The following is a 17,002-nucleotide window of genomic DNA, read 5'->3' on the forward strand; positions in this document are numbered from 1 at the left end:
TGAGATAAAGTGATCTGGCTAAACGTATTAAAAAGAAGGAAACCCTCAAATGTCATTAATGAGAACAGTGTAGGCACTGCATTTTTTTGAAAAGTGAAATAATCTTTTAGATTTGATCAGTTTGTATGATAATGCTTTGGTCTGATTTCAGTCAGAGCTGTAACACTTGGCCACAGAGCACTCTACACTTGAATCACCAATGTGGACAGTGCAGACTTTAAATAAAATGAGTAGGTCATGTGGTTACTCTGAGATTCCATGAAATGCGGTGAATGGGCTAAGATATTTCTTCTTTGTTTGATGTAGTCTACTATGTTACATGAAGTTACCATTAGTTTACAGTATATGCAACTGTGATTCATACTGTGAGTCAGAGTTTATTTTGTGATTTGACATTAAGGGTTACGGGTCAAGTATCTTAGAGAGTATAAAAGAAGCCTGATCACCGAAAGGTTCAAAGGTCTCAAATTAACACAAAGATGAGCAAGGCACATTTGATTGGTAACTTGATTCAATTTTACAATTGATTGGTGACTGATCTGATTTGACAATTGATTGGTTACTGATCCAGTTTTAGATATTGGTCTGTGTATTGATTTCCTTCTTTGCAGGTTATGTCACACTGGCTTTTGCGGTACACCTTGTTCAGAGCATTTCGGCAAGGAATAAGGGATGTCTCTTAAAAATGCAGGATGTGGCATGGAATGATATCAGACCAAAATATAACATGGATGTAAGTCAGATTTCTAAAATAATATTTATTAGATTTTATTAATTATCTTGTTGATACTGTATATGGTCTGCACACTGCATGCACCCTGAGGTTTGAAACACCTAAGTGCTCTCTTTCACAGGCAATGTGGAAAACTAACTGTAGTGGGAAACCGATACAAAATAACAAGGTAAGCACTTAATACATTCTATTTGACTTGATTTAGACTAAACTATGTTGTTTGTTCAATGATAAACAGCACCATATTATACATTTCATTTCACTCTGCAACGAATCCAGACTGAGTGCATTTTCAAATGGTCTCGTTTCCTGAAATGGTCTCCTTGCCCGAGCGATGAAAAAAATGTTATGGAGGAATTGAGGGACAACGATATGGAGAAATTTAGGATGATACAATGTAGATTGGCATATTCTGCAAAGGCAAGTATTTTCATAATCTATCTGTCATATTTTCCATATGTGTCTATCATTGTTGTTATTGTGACAGACAGTAATAGTAAGGTGTTTGCTGTCAGATGAAGTGTTGTTTGATTGTGTGCTTGATTTTCACAGGTTCCAGAGTGTGAGCATCTGAAGGACAATCAGAGGCAGCCAAATCAAAATGACACATATCTGTGCAAGTTCTTGCAATGCTGGCAAATGTTTATATCTGCAAACCTAATTGATTGATTTTTTTATGGCCATATTTAAAACCAACTGCAGAAGAGCTGTTTGGTATTGTTTTTAAATAAAATATGAATGAACACTCTAATAGTTTATCATGCATTTTCTGTAAAATTACCTGTCGGAATACTTCAATTTCACCAAAGAAGGCTATGTGATTGCTTATTTTCAGATTCAATTTTTCAGATTCCATTTGTGCTTTTAAATATCTCATTTATGTTTTTTAAACACTTTATTAATAAACTTGCATTTGAGAAACACTGCAATACAGTCTTTTGATTTAGCTACACAAGAAAATATGGGGTGGGGGGATTCATTAATTCATTAATTTATTCCCAATTGACACACAAGGCCATATTTTGTACTATACCAATAATTTATCAGACATTTTTCAATATTTTGTTGATTCCTTTATTTGCAATAGAATAGAGACTGAGAGGCGTAACTTTATTAACTATATTGAGAGAAGTACTGTAATTATCTCAGGGAACTATAATCCCACAGAACAAACAATTCTCTTATATCCGGTCTATCGGACATATTGCAGTGTAACAATATGTGTTCATGCTTTGAAAACATTGAAGAACAACTACAGGAATACTCGGCCTCTCGTTTCAAATTCAGTCTACGATAAGGGTATCTACATTTTATAGAAAGTATTACTTGATGTACGCCATAGTCTAAAACATGCCTGTGGGTAGTAAAAAGGGAAGCGTTATATTCTCAGATTTTAGAGCATTGGGGCTGTATCGGAATCACATCCCACACGTGGTACGTTACCATAAGAAACACAGAGAATTCTACGCTGTGACAGCCGTGGGAAATTGTTTCCACACCTACAATGTAAGTGCCTATTATGTTGGTAAATGTAATGCTAAAGCTAGCTATTTACTTATCACATATACTTCACGTCAGTGGCACTCATAATACATTGCCTTTGCATGATGCAGGTTCGGCGTTATGGATGGGCCAGGTCCATCCTACCACACCAGCTTCTTGCCCTTTCAAATAAAATATTGATAATTTATTTGACCGAGAAGCGCACAGACAGACAGATGCATCAATCTCAGTTAAAGCGTCAGAGCGAGCGAAATAGCATCCCTCTTTTCTCAGTATATGTAAGACCATGCATTTGATGCTGTCTGGACCAAAAGAGTATTGAATGTCATACTATTTCTGGCCAGACAGCATCAGCTCCTTGGCATACAAATCAAACTTTATTTGTCACCTGCGCGGAATGTTTGGACCTTACCGTGAAATGCTTACTTACAAGCCCTTAACCAACAGTGCAGTTCAAGAAAGTTAAGAGAATATTAACCAAATAAACTAAAGTAAAAAATAATAAAAAGAAACACAATAAAGTATCAATACAGGGCATGTTTCGTGTTTAGCCACGCAGTCGTGGGTGAACAGGGAGTACAGGAGGGGACTAAGCACACACCCCTGAGGGGCCCCAGTGTTGAGGATCAGTGTAGCAGATGTGTTGTTGCCTACCCTTACCACCATGCTGTTGTGAGCCATGACCAGCCTTTCAAAGTACTTCATTCGCTACCGACGTGAGTGCTATGGGGCGGTAATCATTTAGGCAGGTTACCTTCGTTTCCTTGGGCACAGGGACTATTGTGGTCTGCTTGAAACATGTAGGTATTACAGACTTGGTCAGGGACAGGTTGAAAATGTCAGTGAAGATACTTGCAAGTTGGTCGCACATTCTTTGAGTACACGTCTTGGTAATCCGTCTGGCCCTGCGGCTTTGTGAATGTTGACCTGTTTAAAGGTCTTGCTCACATTGGCTACCGAGAGTGTTATCACATGGTCATCCAGAACATCTGGTGCTCTCATGCATGCGTCAGTGTTGCTTGCCTCGAAGCGAGCATAGAAGGCATTTAGCTCGCCTGGTAGGCTCTCGTCACTGGGCAGCTCGCGGCTGGGTTTTGCTTTGTAGTCCATAATAGTTTAAGCCCTACCCCATCCGACGAGCGCCAGAGCCGGTGTAGTAGGATTCAATCTTAATCCTGTATTGACTCTTTGCTTGTTTGATGGTTCAACTGAGGGCATAGTGGGATTTCTTATAAGCGTCTGGATTAGTGTCTCGCTCCTTGATAGCGACAGCTCTAGCCTTTAGCTCGATGCAGATGTTGCCTGTAATCCATGGCTTCTGGTTGGGATATGTACGTACAGTCACTGTGGGGACAACGTCGTCGATGCACTTATTGATGAAGCCGATGACTGAGGTGGTATACTCCGCAATGCCATTTGATACTACTTAATGTTAGATCCCTCACTTCAAAGGCAGTTATAGTCAATGAACTAATCACTGATCATAATCTTGATGTGATTGGCCTGACTGAAACATGGCTTAAGCCTGATGAATTTACTGTGTTAAATGAGGCCTCACCCCCTGGTTACACTAATGACCATATCCCCCGCGCATCCCGCAAAGGCGGAGGTGTTGCTAACATTTATGATAGCAAATTTAAATTTACCCCAAAAAAACAACGATGTTTTCGTCTTTTGAGCTTCTAGTCATGAAATCTATGCAGCCTACTCAATCACTTTTTATAGCTACTGTTTACAGGCCTCCTGGGCCATATGCAGTGTTCCTCACTGAGTTCCCTGAATTCCTATTAGACCTTGTAGTCATCGCAGATAATATTCTGATTTTTGGTGACTTTAATATTCACATGGAAAAGTCCACAGACCCACTCCAAAAGGCTTTCGGAGCCATCATTGACTCAGTGGGTTTTGTCCAACATGTCTCTGGACCTACTCACTGCCACAGTCATACTCTGGACCTAGTTTTGTCCCATAGAATAAATGTTGTGGATCTTAATGTTTTTCCTCATAACCCTGGACTATCGGACCACCATTTTATTACGTTCGCAATCGCAACAAATAATCTGCTCAGACCCCAACCAAGAAGCATTAAAAGTCATGCTATAAATTCTCAGACAACCCAAAGATTCCTTGATGCCCTTCCAGACTCGCTCTTCCTGCCCAAGGACGTCAGAGGACAAAAATTCAGTTAACCACCTAACCGAGGAACTCAATTTAACCTTGCGCAATAGCCTAGATGCAGTTACACCCCTAAAAACTAAAAACATTTGTCATAAGAAACTAGCCTTCCCTGTAGCTCAGTTGGTAGAGCATGGTGTTTGCAACGCCAGGGTTGTGGGTTCGATTCCCACGGGGGGCCAGCACAGAAAAAAAATGTATGAAATTGTATGAAATGTAAGTCGCTCTGGATAAGAGCATCTGCTAAATGACTAAAATGTAAAATGTAAATGTATACAGAAAATACACGAAAATACATGAGCTCTGAAGCAAGCTTCCAGAAAATTGGAATGGAAATGGCGCCACACCGAACTGGAAGTCTTCCGACTAGCTTGGAAAGACAGTACCGTGCAGTATCGAAGAGCCCTCACTGCTGCTCGATCATCCTATTTTTCCAACTTAATTGAGGAAAATAAGAACAATCCAAAATTTATTTTTGATACTGTCGCAAAGTTAACTAAAAAAGCAGCATTCCCCAAGAAAGGATGGCTCTCACTTCAGCAGTGATGAATTCATGAACTTCTTTGAGGAAAAGATCATGATCATTAGAAAGCAAATTACGGACTCCTCTTTAAATCTGCGTATTCCTCCAAAGCTCCGTTGTCCTGAGTCTGTACAACCCTGCCAGCACCTAGGATCAAGGGAGACACTAAAGTGTTTTAGTACTATATTTCTTGACACAATGATGAAAATAATCATGGCCTCTAAACCTTCAAGCTGCATACTGGACCCTATTCCAACTAAACTACTGAAAGAGCTGCTTTCTGTGCTTGGCCCTCCTATGTTGAACATAATAAACGGCTGTGTACCAAACCGGATGTGTACCAAACTCAATAAAAGTGGCAGTAATAAAGCCTCTCTTGAAAAAGCCAAATCTTGACCCAGAAATTATAAAAAAACTATCGGCCTATATCGAATCTTCCATTCCTCTCAAAAATGTTAGAAAAAGCTGTTGCGCAGCAACTCACTGCCTTCCTGAAGACAAACAATGTCCACGAAACACTTCAGTCTGGTTTTAGACCCCATCATAGCACTGAGACTGCACTTGTGAAGGTGGTAAATTACCTTTTAATGAAGTCAGACCGAGGTTCTGCGTCTGTCCTCGTGCTCCTAGATCTTAGTGCTGCTTTTGATACCATCAATCACCACATTCTTTTGGAGAGATTGGAAACCCAAATTGGTCTACATGGACAAGTTCTGGCCTGGTTTAGGTCTTATCTGTCGGAAAGATATCAGTTGTCGGAAAGATATCAGTTTGTCTCTGTGAATGGTTTGTCCTCTGACAAATCAACTGTACATTTCGGTGTTCCTCAAGGTTCCGTTTTAGGACCCCTATTGTTTTCACTATATATTTTACCTCTTGGGGATGTCATTCGAAAACATAATGTTACATTTCACTGCTATGCGGATGACACACAGCTGTACATTTCAATGAAACATGGTGAAGCCCCAAAATTGCCCTCGCTAGAAGCCTGTGTCTCAGACATAAGGAAGTGGATGGCTGCAAACTTTCTACTCTTAAACTCGGACAAAACAGAGATGCTTGTTCTAGGTCCCAAGAAACAAAGAGATCTTCTGTTGAATCTGACAATTAATCTGGATGGTTGTACAGTCGTCTCAAATAAAACTGTGAAGGACCTTGGCGTTACTCTGGATCCTGATCTCTCTTTTGAAGAACATATCAAAACTGTTTCAAGGACAGCTTTTTTCCATCTACGTAACATTGCAAAAATCAGAAACTTTCTGTCCAAAAATGACGCAGAAAAATTATCCATGCCTTTGTTACTTCTAGGTTGGACTACTGCAATGCTCTACTTTCCGGCTACCCGGATAAAGCACTAAATAAACTTCAGTTTGTGCTAAATATGGTAGCTAGAATCCTGACTAGAACCCAAAAATTTGATCATATTACTCCAGTGCTAGCCTCCCTACACTGGCTTCCTGTTAAGGCAAGGGCTGATTTCAAGGTTTTACTGCTAACCTACAAAGCATTACATGGGCTTGCTCCTACCTATCTTTCCGATTTGGTCCTGCCGTACATACCTACACGTACGCTACGGTCACAAGACGCGGGCCTACTAATTGTTCCTAGAATTTCTAAGCAAACAGCTGGAGGCAGGGCTTTCTCCTATAGAGCTCAATTTTTATGGAATAGTCTGCCTACCCATGTGAGAGACGCAGACTCAGTCTCAACCTTTAAGTCTTTACTGAAGACACATCTCTTCAGTAGGTCCTATGATTAAGTGTAGTCTGGCCCAGGGGTGTGAAGGTGAACGGAAAGGCTGGAGCAAAGAACCGCCCTTGCTGTCTCTGCCTGGCCGGTTTCCCCTCTTTCCACTGGGATTCTCTGCTTCTACCCCTATTACGGGGGCTGAGTCACTGGCTTACTGGTGTTCTTCCATGCCGTCACTGGGAGGGGTGCGTCACTTGAGTGGGTTGAGTCACTGACGTGGTCTTCCTGTCTGGGTTGGTGCCCCCCCTTGGGCTGTGCCGTGGCAGAGATCTTTGTGGGCTATACTCGGCCTTGTCCCGGGATGGTATGTTGGTGGTTGGAGATATCCCTCCAGTGGTGTGGAGGCTGTGCTTTGGCAAAGTGGGTGGGGTTATATCCTACCTGTTTGGCCCTGTCCGGGGGTTTCATCGGATGGGGCCACAGTGTCTCCTGACCCCTCCTGTCTCAGCCTCCAGTATTTATGCTGCAGTAGTTTATGTGTCGGGGGGCTAGGGTCAATCTGTCACATCTGGAGTATTTCTCTTGTCTTTTCCGGTGTCCTGTGTGAATTTAAATATGCTCTCTCTAATTCTCTCTTTCTCCTTCTTTCTTTCTCTCTCTCGGAGGACCTGAGCCCTAGGACCATGCCTCAGGACTACCTGGCTTGATGACTCCTTGCTGTCCCCAGTTCACCTGGCCGTGCTGCTGCTCCAGTTCCAACTGTTCTGCCTGCAGCTATGGAACCCTGACCTGTTCACCGGACGTGCTACCTGTCCCAGACCTGTTGTCCCAGACCTGCTGGAACCCTGACCTATTCACCGGACGTGCTACCTGTCCCAGACCTGCTGTTTTCAACTCTCTAGAGACAGCAGGAGCGGTAGAGATACTCTCAAAGATCGGCTATGAAAAAGCCAACTGACACTTACTCTTGTGCTGCTGACCTGTTGCACCCTCGACACCTACTATGATTATTATTATTTGACAGTGCTGGTCATTTATGAACATTTGAACATCTAGGCCATGTGCTGTTATAATCTCCACCCGGCACAGCCAGAAGAGGACTGGCCACCCCTCATAGCCTGGTTCCTCTCTAGGTTTCTTCCTAGGTTTTGGCCTTTCTAGGGAGTTTTTCCTAGCCACCGTGCTTCTACACCTGCATTGCTTGCTGTTTGGGGTTTTAGGCTGGGTTTCTGTACAGCACTTTGAGATATCAGCTGATGTAAGAAGGGCTATATAAATACATTTGATTTGATTTGATGAATACCGGAACATATTCCAGTCTGTGCTAGCAAAACAGTCCTGTAGCGTAGCATCCGCGTCATCTGACCACTTCCTTATTGAGTGAGTCACTGGTACTTCCTGATTTAATTTTTGCAGGGTGCTGTTTTGCTCACCCGGATGCTTTCTCCGGTGACATAGTTTCTGCAGATGAAGAGGCGAAGCTAGAGAGCTCACTCTTGCCAAAATCTATCCTAAATAAGCCCAATGCTTTTCAATGGGTAAAATATGGAGACTGCCTTCCCGCCTTTGGGACAAAGACTACCATTGTTAAGGCTGAGACAAGAGTATCTTATCATTTATATACAGGTCTCTAGATTCAGCCTCTTGCGAATTGTAAAGGAAAGTTGGCGTGTGCACAGTGGATGCTGAATTCAGTATTCCCTAAAGTAAATTGTTTCGCCAAAATTATGTAATTACACCTGTCTAAATAAAATAATTCAAAATACTTCATGAGGTAGCATGACTTAGCCACAGAGTATCATTAATAGCTGTGATTTGAAACAATCCACAAGTGTGTAGGCCTATGCCTCTTTGGGAAGCCTGCAATTTGGGTAGTAAATGTGACAACGGGTTTAGTTGACTGAGTTGCGGCTGTCAGTGATAAGCATCTAAAATATGTGTGAAGATAATATGTCTTGAGTATAAAATGTTGCAACATTAAGGGGAAGGGTGTGTGACAAAGATATGGTGCTTTTCTCTCCAGAAAGCATGAACTCAGCGCTCCAGAATGCACTCAATGTCTCCTACCAATTCTTGCGCATTGGTTGTTTTATTGTGTGAATTGTTTGCCCTTTTTTACACATTTGCAAAAAATTCTAAACCTGTTTTTGCTTTGTCATTATGGGGTATTGTGTGTAGATTGAGGAAAAAAACTATTTAATCAATTTTAGAATAAGGCTGTAACATAACATAATGTGGAAATAGTCAAGGGGTGTGAATACTTTCCAAATGCACTGTATAGACACACCGATGTGTTTTAATCAAATCAACTATATTCACTGAGCTTGTCTGATGCTTTAAGCACACTATTTGATTATATACAGTTGAAGTCGGAAGTTTACATACACTTAGGTTGGAGTCATTAAAACTTGTTTTTTAACCACTCCATAAATTTCTTGTTAACAAACTATAGTTTTGGCAAGTCGGTTAGGACATCTACTTTGCACTAGCGGTTCTGTGACAACAATTTTGGACCCCCTAGTGGCCCCCCTAAATGTGGAGTATGAAATAATTTTTACATAACAAATTTTGGCTATCGTTCTTTTTTTACATCCGTTATTAGACAGTGGCAGCGCGGAACATGAATTTAACCCACATATTTTCTAGATGGACGGCTTTAGATGGAACACAACAGTATCGTACCACATGCATCTGCATTATGAACATGGTCTTTTGCCTGCTAATGCCTGCAATGCAGTGAAGAAAATGATATGACAACAATAACGTCTAATGTAACTGGCCCCTCTAACAGTACAACTGGCCCCAGCTTGGCCCCCCCAGTTGAAATTAAGAACCGCCACTGCTACTTTGTGCATGACACAAGTAATTTTTCCAATAATTGTTTACAGACATATTATTTCACTTATAATTCACTGTATCAGTGGATCAGAAGTTTACATACACTAAATTGAGTGTGCCATTAAACAGCTTGGAAAATTCCAGAAAATTATGTCATGGCATTAGAAGCTTCTGATTTGAGTCAATTGGAGGTGTACCTGTGGATGTATTTCAAGGCCTACCTTCAAACTCAGTGCCTCTTATCATGGGAAAATCAAAAGAAATCAGCCAAGACCTCTGAAAAAACATTGTAGACCTCCACAAGTCTGGTTCATCCTTGGGAGTAATTTCCAAATGTATGAACGCACCATGTTCATCTGAACAAACAATAGTACGCAAGTATAAACACCATGGGACCAAGCAGCCGTCATACCGCTCAGGAAGAAGACGCGTTCTGTCTCCTTGATATGAACGTACTTTGGTGCGAAAAGTGCAAATCAATCCCAGAACAACAGCAAAGAACCTTGTGAAGATGCTGGAGGAAACAGGTACAAAAGTATCTATATCCACAGTAAAACGAGTCCTATATCGACATAACCTGAATGGCCGCTCAGCAAGGAAGAAGCCACTGCTCCAAAACCGCCATAAAATACTAGGGTTTGCAACTGCACATGGGGACAAAGATCCCACTTTTTGGAGAAATGTCCTCTAGTCTGATGAAACAAAAATAGAACTGTTTGGCCATAATGACCATCGTCATGTTTGGAGGAAAAAGAGGGAGGCTTGCAAGCCGAAGAACACCATCCCAACCGTGAAGCATGGGGGTGGCAGCATCATGTTGTGGGGGTGCTTTGCTGCAGGAGGGACTGGTGCACTTCACAAAATAGATGGCATTATGAGGATGGAAAATTATGTGGCTATATTGAAGCAACATCTCAAGACATCTGTCAGGAAGTTAAAGCTTGGTCGCAAATGGGTCTTCCAAATGGACAATGACCCCAAGCATACTTCCAAAGTTGTGGCAAAATGGCTTAAGGACAACAAAGTCAAGGTATTGGAATGGCCATCACAAAGCCCTGACCTCAAACCTAAAGAAAATGTGTGGGTAGAACTGAAAAAGCGTGTGCGAGCAAGGAGGCCTACAAACCTGACTCAGTTACACCAGCTCTGTCAGGGGGAATGGGCCAAAATTCACCCAACTTATTGTGGGAAGCTTGTGGAAGGCTACCCAAAATGTTTGACCCAAGGTAAACAATTTAAAGGCAATGCTACCAAATACTAATTGACTGTATGTAAACTTCTGACCCACTGGGAATGTGATGAAAGAAATAAAAGCTGAAATAAATCATTCTCTCTACTATTATTCTGACATTTCACATTCTTAAAATAAAGTGGTGATCCTAACTGACCTAAGACAGGGAATTTTTACTAGGATTAAATGTCAGGAATTGTGAAAAACTGAGTTTAAATTTATTTGTCTAAGGTGTATGTAAACTTCCGACTTCAACTGTAATTAGGACACACACATGACTAGATGGAGTCTGACCGCAATTGATTTTATTGTGGCAGCCTTAGACTTGCTGTGTTTAAAATGAAATAAAATAATAATAATTGACAGCGAGTGACTGTGTGACTAGCACCCGTTGTCTTTCTCTCCTCCCTGTTGCAGCGACCACAACAGAACATTAACAGTGTTTATTGCGCTGTCCGTGTTGCTGAAGCTGCAACATAAAATATATAATAAAGTGGTCAGATGGTCAGATGAAGCAGATGCTAAACTGCAGGACTGTTTTGCTATCACAGACTGGAACATGTTCCGGGATTCTTCCGATGGCATTGAGGAGTACACCACATCAGTCACTGGCTTTATCAATAAGTGCATCGAGGATGTCGTCCCCACAGTGACTGTACGTACATACCCCAACCAGAAGCCATGGATTACAGGCAACATTTGCACTGAGCTAAAAGGCAGTGCTGCCGCTTTCAAGGTGCTAACCCGGAAACTTACAAGAAATCCTGATTTGCCCTGCGACGAACCATCAAACAGGCAAAGCGCCAATACAGGGCTAAGATTGAATCTTATGTGGCAGGGCTTGCAAACTATTACAGACTACAAAGGGAAGCACAGGCACGAGCTGCCCAGTGACACGAGCCTACCAGACGTGCTAAATCACTTCTATGCTCGCTTTGAGGCAAGCAACACTGAGGCATGCATGAGAGCATCAGCTGTTCCGGATGACTGTGGGATCACGCTCTCTGTAGCCGACGTAAGTAAGACCTTTAAACAGGTCAACATACATAAGGCTGCAGGGTCAGACAGATTACCAGGACGTGTGCTCGGGGCATTTGCTGACCAACTGGCAGGTGTCTTCACTGACATTTTCAACATGTCCCTGATTGAGTCTGTAATACCAACATGTTTCAAGCAGACCACCATAGTCCCTGTGCCCAAGAACACAAAGGCAACCTGCCTAAATGACTACAGACCCGTAGCACTCACGTCAGTAGCCATGAAGTGCTTTGAAAGGCTGGTAATGGCTCACATCAACACCATTATCCCAGAAACCCTTGACCCACTCCAATTTGCATACCGCCCAAACAGATCCACAGATGATGCAATCTCCATTGCACTCCACGCTGCCCTTTCCCACCTGGAAAAAAGGAAGACTAATGTGAGAATGCTATTCATTGACTACAGCTCAGCATTCAACACCATAGTACCCTCAAAGCTCATCACTAAGCTAAGGATCCTGGAACTAAACACCTCCCTCTGCAACTGGATCCTGGACTTCTTGACGGGCCGCCCCCAGGTGGTGAGGGTAGGTAGCAACACATCTGCCACGCTGATCCTCAACACTGGAGCCCCCCAGGGGTGCGTGCTCAGTCCCCTCCTGCACTCCCTGTTCACCCACGACTGCATGGCCAGGCACAACTCCAACACCATCATTACGTTTGCAGACGACACAACAGTGGTAGGCCTGATCACAGACAACGACGAGACAGCCTATAGGGAGGAGGTCAGAGAGCTGGCTGGGTGGTGCCAGAACAACATCCTATCTCTCAACGTTACCAAGATTAAGCAGATGATTGTGGACTACAGGAAAAGGAGGACCGAGTACGCTCCCATTCTCATCGACGGGACTGTAGTGGAGCAGGTTGAGAGCTTCAAATTACTTGGTGTCCATATCACCAATAAACTAGAATGGTCCAAACACACCAAGACAGTTGTGAAGAGGGCACGACAAAGCCTATTCCCCCTCAGGAAACGAAAAAGATTTGGCATGGGTCTTGAGATCCTCAAAAGGTTCTACAGCTGCAACATCGAGAGCATCCTGACTGGTTGCATCCCTGCCTGGTACGGCAATTTCTCGGCCTCCGACCGCAAGGCACTACAGAGGGTAGTGTGTACGGTCCAGTACATCACTGGGGCTAAGCTGCCTGCCATCCAGGACCTCTACACCATGCGGTGTCAGAGGAAGGCCCTAAAAATTGTCAAAGACCCTAGCCACCCCAGTCATAGACTGTTCTCTCTACCACCGCATGGCATGCGATACCGGAGTGCCAAGTCTAGGACAAAAAGGCTTCCCAACAGTTTTTACACCCAAGCCATAAGACTCCTGAACAGGTAATCAAATGGCTACCCGCACTATTTGCACCCGTATTTTACGCTGCTGCTACTCTCTGTTTATCATATATGCCCAGTCACTTTAACTATACATTCATGTACATACTACCTCAATTGGCCCGACCAACCAGTGCTCCTGCACATTGGCTAACCGGGCTATCTGCATTGTGTCCCGCCACCCACCACCCGCCAACCCCTCTTTACGCTACTGCTACTCTCTATTCATCATATATGCATAGTCACTTTAACCATATCTACATGTACATACTACATCAATCAGCCTGACTAACCGGTGTCTGTATGTAGCCTCACTACTTTTATAGCCTCGCTACTGTATATAGCCTCGCTACTGTTTTTCACTGTCTTTTTACTGTTGTTTTTATTTCTTTACTTACCTATTGTTCACCTAATACCTTTTTTGCACTATTGGTGAGAGCCTGTAAGTAAGCATTTCACTGTAAGGTTGTATTCGGCGCACCTGTTGTATTCGGCGCACGTGACAAATAAACTTTGATTTGACATAATTACAGCCATTTCTGGCTGAAAAGTTCTGTTTCGAAATCGCTCATTTGTTTCGGAAAAATATTCCCTCAACCCTTGCTCTTTTTACGTGACACATGTATGCATTGCATGCGCGTGACCAATAGGGCCAGACCTATATCAAATCATAATGTTTACTGGTTGCTCAGGAGGTGAAGGGGGAATTTGTGGAATAAATTAGACTAGTTGTGGAAAATACTGGAGATCCAGAAAAATAATCTAAGGAGCAATGCATGCATATTATGTGTGCCAAACACGTACTGTTAGATTACAACAGGGGCGCAACTTTGGTTTTAGAAGTGTGGGACAATTATTATTATTTGTAATATTCAGTTGGATAACAGCCTACCCGATAGTTCGGAGGCGTCCGCATGGTCCTAAAGCACACCTTTTACCAGCCAAATTTGTGAAACTGTTTATCCGACATTACATTTTACATTTACATTTAAGTCATTTAGCAGACACTCTTATCCAGAGCGACTTACAAATTGGACATGTTGTGGTTGTGTGAGGCTTGGTGCTCACGGAATCAGTGAGCTATTAAACAAGCACTCAAACAGGCATCAGAAGCAGGATCTGAATTGCAATTTGTACAATCAATATGTTACAAATTGCAATTTGTACAATATGTTGCAAATTGCAATGAGTACAATATGTTACAAATTGCAATTAGTACAATATGTTACAAATTGCAATTCGTACAATATGTTACAAATTACAATTTGTTGTAGCTAATGTTAGGAATTAAGGGGTTAGGGATTAAGTTTAGGGTTAGGGAATGGAGATGGGATTGCTAACATGCTAAGTAGTTGCAAAGTAGCTAAAGCTATAATGCTAATGTTGTATGTGAGGAGATTTGAAAACGCAACCTTTGGGTTGCTAGAAGTTTTTTTGTATTTTTGCATTGTTATATGTAACCATACCAAACGTAACATATCATATTCATTTGAGTGTCCCGGTTTTACTTTTACTATGTCTAGTCTGAGACCAGTCTGCTAATTCTAATCTCTTAATCAAAGTGGTTATTTAGTGGTCCTAGTGGTGATCATCATTGGGCCTAGTTATCAGTAACCATAGAAATGACTTAAAAGAGTAAATTATCAGTTCACCTTTTTGCACAATCCATTGGCCATTCCATTGTTTTGTTTGGTGATGTCCATTCCATTGTTTTGTTTGGTGACGTCCATTCCATTGTTTTGTTTGGTGATGTCCATTCCATTGTTTTGTTTGGTGATGTCCATTCCATTGTTTTGTTTGGTGATGTCCATTCCATTGTTTTGTTTGGTGACGTCCATTCCATTGTTTTGTTTGGTGATGTTGTCAACTATTTGTCATATTGCAGGTCAAGAACCTTGGAATCGTTGCTGTCAGTAAGTAGGACGCACGCACATTTCCTGATTTGACATTACCATTCACAGCAGGACTTTCTGCCTACAGAAATCAACAACAAAATACATAGCTATCTCCCAAATCTGCCACTGTTTGCTCTTCCCAATGTGGGCATGTGTCAAGGATGGGCATACATCAGAAAGATTTGATTCGGTTGATGTATGTCAGAAGGTTTCCCCACTGTGTATAATGTCATGTCACTGAGTCTAGCTACCTTTTTATTAATTCAGCATTGTTACAGTTTCTAATATATAGCTATCAATGTTACCATTTGACAGTAGATTTATGGAATGTGTGATATTTTCTAAAGGTAATGCACTTCCAGAGGACATATCATACCTTGCAACTGATCGCATGCTGGTCTATGTTGCAAATGGGAGAAAAGTAACAGCATTTGCTAGGAACAAAGAGGTAAAGTAGCCATTCCTTCACTTATGATGAATAAACACTACATAACCAAAAGTTTGTGGACACCTGCTCGTCGAACATCTCATTCCAAAATCATGGTTCATTAATATGGACGGTGCCATGTTGAAAGTCACTGAGCTCTTTAGTAAGGCCATTCTACTGCCAACGTTTGTCTATGGAGATTGCATGGCGGTGTGCTCGACGTTATACACCTGTCAGCACCCATATACGGGTGTGGCTGAAATAGCCGAATCCACTAATTTGAGGGGGTGTCCACATACCTTTGTGTGTATAAATAGAGTATTATATCGAATACTTTATTTTACTGAAAATGATATTTGAAACTGTTTAGGCCGTCTACTTGTCATGACCTTCTCTGTCTGAAAAATACAGTACCAGTCAAAAGTTTGCACACACCTACTCATTCCATTTCTATTTTCTACATTGTAGAATAATAGTGAACACATCAAAACTATGAAATAACACAAAAACCATGAAGCGCTATGATGAAACTGGCTCTCATGAGGACCGCCACAGGAAAGGAAGACCCAGAGTTACCTCTGCTACAGAGGATAAGTTCATTATAGTTACCAGCCTCAGAAATTGCAGCCCAAATAAATGCTTCAGAGTTCAAGTAACAGATTAGAGGTTGACCGATTAATCGGAATGGCCGATTAATTAGGGCCGATTTCAAGTTTTCATAACAATCGGTAATCGGTATTTTTGGCCACCGATTTCCCGGTTTTTGTCTTAAATTATTATTATTTTTTATTTAACTAGGCAAGTCAGATTAAGAACACATTCTTATTTTCAATGACGGCCTAGGAACGGGGCTTAACTGCCTTGTTCAGGGGAGATTCGGGGATTCGTTTTTGCAACCTTCCGATTACTAGTCCAACGCTCTAACCACCTGCCTTACATTGCACTCCATGAGGAGCCTGCATGGCAGGCTGACTACCTGTTACGAAGCCAAGGTAAGAAGCAAGAAGCCAAGGTAAGTTGCTAGCTGGCATTAAACTTATCTTATAAAAAACTATCAATCTTAACATAATCACTAGTTAACTACACATGGTTGATGATATTACTAGTTTATCTAACGTGTCCTGCGTTGCATATAATCGATGTGGTGCCTGTTAATTTCTCATCGAATCACACCCTACTTCGACAAATGGGTGATGATTTAACAAGCGCATTTCCGAAAAAAGCACTGTTATTGCACCAATGTACCTAACCATAAACATCAATGCCTTTCTTTAAAATCAATACACAAGTATATATTTTTAAACCTGCCTATTTAAGTCGCTCTGGGTAAGAGCGTCTGCTAAATGACTTAAATGTAAATGTAAATGTAGTTAATATTGCCTGCTAACATGAATTTGTGTCACTTCTCTTGCGTTCCGTGCAAGCAGTCAAGGTATATACAGCAGTTTGGGCCGCCTGGCTCATTGCGAACTGTGTGAAGTCCATTTATTCCTAACAAAGGCCGTAATTAATTTGCCAGAATTGTACATAATTATGACATAACATTGAAGGTTGTGCATTGTAACAGGAATATTTAGACTTAGGGATGCCACCCATTAGATAAAATACGGAACGGTTC

The 17,002-nt window shown here is 41.8% G+C and overlaps 1 pseudogene; it reads left to right on the forward strand.

Moving 5' to 3' along the window:
* The first annotated feature begins 2,083 nt into the window (after nucleotides 1-2,083).
* LOC115148337 (WD repeat-containing protein 36-like) overlaps nucleotides 2,084-17,002 on the forward strand; it is a 33,451-nt pseudogene continuing 18,532 nt past the window's right edge.

The sequence above is a fragment of the Salmo trutta genome, chromosome 15, assembly GCF_901001165.1.
Source record: "Salmo trutta chromosome 15, fSalTru1.1, whole genome shotgun sequence".
Classification (NCBI taxonomy): domain Eukaryota; kingdom Metazoa; phylum Chordata; class Actinopteri; order Salmoniformes; family Salmonidae; genus Salmo; species Salmo trutta.